Below are 4009 nucleotides of genomic sequence, written 5' to 3'. Positions count from 1 at the left end.
TAATATTACTAATAACAATTGAATATTTATTATTTTAATATTACTAATAACAATTGCATATCTATTATTTCAATATTACTAATAACAATTTAATATTTATTATTTTAATATTACTAATAACAATTGAATATTTATTATCTTGTAATTACTACTAACAATTTAATATTTATTATTTTAATATTACTAATAATAATTTAATATTTATTATTTTAATATTACTAATAATAATTTAATATTTATTTTTTTTATATGACTAATAACAATTGCATATTTATTATTTTATTATTACTAAAAACAATTTAATATTTATTATTTTTATATTACTAATAACAATTGAATATTTATTATTTTTATATTACTAATAACAATTGAATATTTATTATTTTTATATTACTAATAACAATTGAATATTTATTATTTTTATATTACTAATAACAATTGAATATTTATTATTGTATTATTACTAACAATTGAATGTTTATTATGTTTATTATTATTACTAAGAACTGAAGATTTTGTTGTGGTAAACAAGATGAAAATTAAACAGGATAAATAAAGAAATCTTTTTAGGCATCGGAAAATATGCGCAAACTTTTATGATTCCGATACTGATTCGGATACTGATTCAGTTACCCCCAAATGTTGTGATTTTTCTGATTCCCTTTTCCGATAAATCGACCCAACATTAGTTGTTATATCGACTCCCCCTTAAAAAAAACAAATCTATTTACGCTTTTTTTTTTTCATTGTGTCGCTCTGATCTCTTTCCTATCTTTGATGTAAGTACAGTTAGAGAAGAATACACATCGAGTAAGTAAAAATCACCCGACGCATCCTGGTTCCAGCCGACTTCGCCTACTAAAATCAAGGCGTATGGCCAACGCACATGCGCGAGCAACGCGCACGTGACCTACGCATGCGTACAGCTGCCTTTGTGTCGCCGGTTCTGTAACGGGAGCAGATTAGAGGCCGCAAACTCCGCCCTGTACTGTGCATCGGTTAACGGGTGGGAGTTGGCACGTCAACGTTAACAGCGTCGGCGTCGAAAGTAAACGATCTGCCATGCCTAATTTCTCAAATGCACTTTGCCGACTGGACACCTCTTTCCGGGTCTGATTGCTCACTCAATATTTCGCATGTCCTGTTGTCCGGTGTAAGCGCCTTCATGCCGTTAGAAGACGCCCCGTGACGACACAGCGTAATTCGGTCCTTTTTTCCTTAAAGCCGACGTCTATCGAATGCCTAGCGCCAGCGACAGTGGGTTTAGATGTCACTGTCCTGCGTTGATTTCTTCGTTTTTGAATTCTTTAGCTAAAGTATAAAGAGTGATAAGATAGAGACGGGATAGGAAGGAGCAAATAGGCAAGCGGAAGGACAGGAAAGTGCGATAAAGATAAAAAATATAAAAAAAGGGACAATATCAAAGTGGAAGTCTGTCTGTAAGTTATAAAAGAAGAAGAAAACAAAGAAAGAAAACAATTCTTATGGAAAAAAGAAAGATAATTGCAAGAGGAATGAGAAAAAAAAAGAAAAAAGGAAGAAAAATAACAATTTGAACGATAGGGTTAAAGAAGGAAAAATGAATAATCTATAATATAACCCTCATCTGTCTGTTTAAATGTATGTATGTATGTATATATGTCTGCCAAAAAATTCGACAGAGGTGACGGATTTTCACAGAATCGATATAATTTTGAAGCTCGACCCTTCGGACGACAAATATCGAAGAATTGGGTAAAAACATTATTTCCTTCACCCTTAACTGGGCATTTTTCTATAGGGAGGGGTCGCTTTTTTCGGCGATATTTTTAAAAGTCATCGTCTCTTTTTGATTGACTAGCCCAATTTCAACCTTCGGCACTTCCAGTTTGGCGATGGCCGCAACTGCAAAGACGTCACGTTTGTTTTTCACGTTCTTTTGCCTCCTTTCCTATACAGGTTTGATCCTGCCTGCCTACTACCACTTTTTTTTTTGCTCAACACAAACCTCCAAACACTCGGTCAACGCCAGAAAGTCATGCTAGTGTGATTATAAATGATAATATTTTTAAACAGGCGTAGAAGTTTGGGCGGGTGTAACAGAAAAGAAAATGCAAAACGAAAAATCAAAGAATGTAAAAAAACAAAAAAATAATTTCAGGAATTAATAATAATAATAATAATAATAATAATAATAATAATAATAATGATAATAATAATAATAATAATGATAATAATAATAATAACTCATGAAAAGCTAAATTATTTACGAAGTAGTTATGCCAGAATGGATGATCAAAAGTAAAACCACTCTGACGCAAAAAGACAGTAAAATGGAACCGCCCCAGCAACTATAGGCCTATAACATGCTTACCTAACATGTGGAAAATATTGATAGGATAACTGAGAGATAAAATCTACCACTTTCTTCATAATAACGGACTCCTCGAGAAACTGAAGGATGCCAAAAAAGGGAAAAGAAGAATCCATGGCCTAATATACGTAGAACAAAAGATCTTGAAGGACGTAAATAGTAGAAAAAATAACATAGCCATGACATGAGTCGACTACAGGAAAGCGAACGACATGATCTCTCAAGCATGAATAATAGAATGCCTTAGAATGTACAAAATACCAGGAAAGATCATCAATTTGATAGAAAATACAATGAGTATATGGAGATTTCAACTGACAGTGGATTGACAATACATAACTGAGATTAAAATACAAACAGGTATCTTCCAAGACGATTCCCTATCACCGCTACTATTTATCCTAGCCATGATACCTCTTAATAATACACTAAGAAAGTGCTAAGCCGGATACAAGTTCACTAACACAAGAAGAAAGAATAAATCACCTTATGTACACGGCCGATCTGAAACTGTTTGCAAAATCCAAGAAGATATAAGAGACGCTAAAAAACACATCTAGAATATTCAGCCAGGATATCCGGATGGAATTCGGCATGAAAATGTGTGTAGTGCTGATTATGAGAAAGGGGAAACTGAAGGCCATGGAAGGCCATGGAAGACATAAAACTACCCAACCAAATGGAGATCGGAAGGTGAGTTGAGCATGACAGCTACACATATTAAGGAATTTTCGAAGCAGACACCATCAACCCAATAGAAATGAAATAGAAAATTGGAAAGGAATACTTTAGAAGGACGTGAAAACTCCTCGAAACTCAGCTATATACTAGAACCCTCATAAGAGGTATAAATACATGGGAAGTGTGATTAGTAAGATACCGAGGACCGTTTATAGGTTGGACCACAGAAGAACCGAGACATCTCAACCAGAAGATCAGGAATTTATGACAATGCACAATGCACTACAACCAAAGGATGATACTGACCGTCTGTATGTGAAAAGGAAAGACGGGGGTGGGATAAGATTGGTTTGTATAAAAGACTGTGTAAATGACACGAAAAAAATTTAGAAAATTACATAATAATAATTACCGCAGCAAGAGACATTGAAAAAACAAACAAACAAACAAACAACAAAACAGAAAACAAAGAGGCACGGGATAATATGAGAAAAGAAAATAGGAAAAGAAACAGCTACACGGACGATTCATAAGGATGACAAAAGATGAAAGTAATGAAAACTGTTGGACATGACAGCAAAAAGGAAAGCTAAACAGAGAAACTGAATTCTTCATAACATCCGCACAAGATAATGCGATTAGAACAAACCACATCAAAACAAGGTACAAGACACAAGAAAACAGTAAATGCAGACGAAATAATACACCAATGAAAAACGAATGCAGCAAACTAGCCCAAAAAGGAATATAAAAATAGATACGATCAAGTAAGACAGTACACTAGTAATTATGTAGACAACTGCGTCTTGAAAACCCTGACAAATGGTATAAGCACAAACCGGCAGTAGTACTAAAAACGGTAGTCACAAAATTCAATGAGACATGAGTATACAAACAGATAAATCCATCTAAGCAAGAAGACCGGATGTTATAATAGTTAACAAGAAAGAAAAGTCTTACAAAATCGTAGATTTA

The sequence above is a fragment of the Euprymna scolopes genome, chromosome 11 (assembly GCF_053919585.1).
Source record: "Euprymna scolopes isolate OS-2025 chromosome 11, ASM5391958v1, whole genome shotgun sequence".
Classification (NCBI taxonomy): Eukaryota; Metazoa; Mollusca; class Cephalopoda; order Sepiida; family Sepiolidae; genus Euprymna; species Euprymna scolopes.
Note: the sequence above shows the minus strand (reverse complement) of the source record.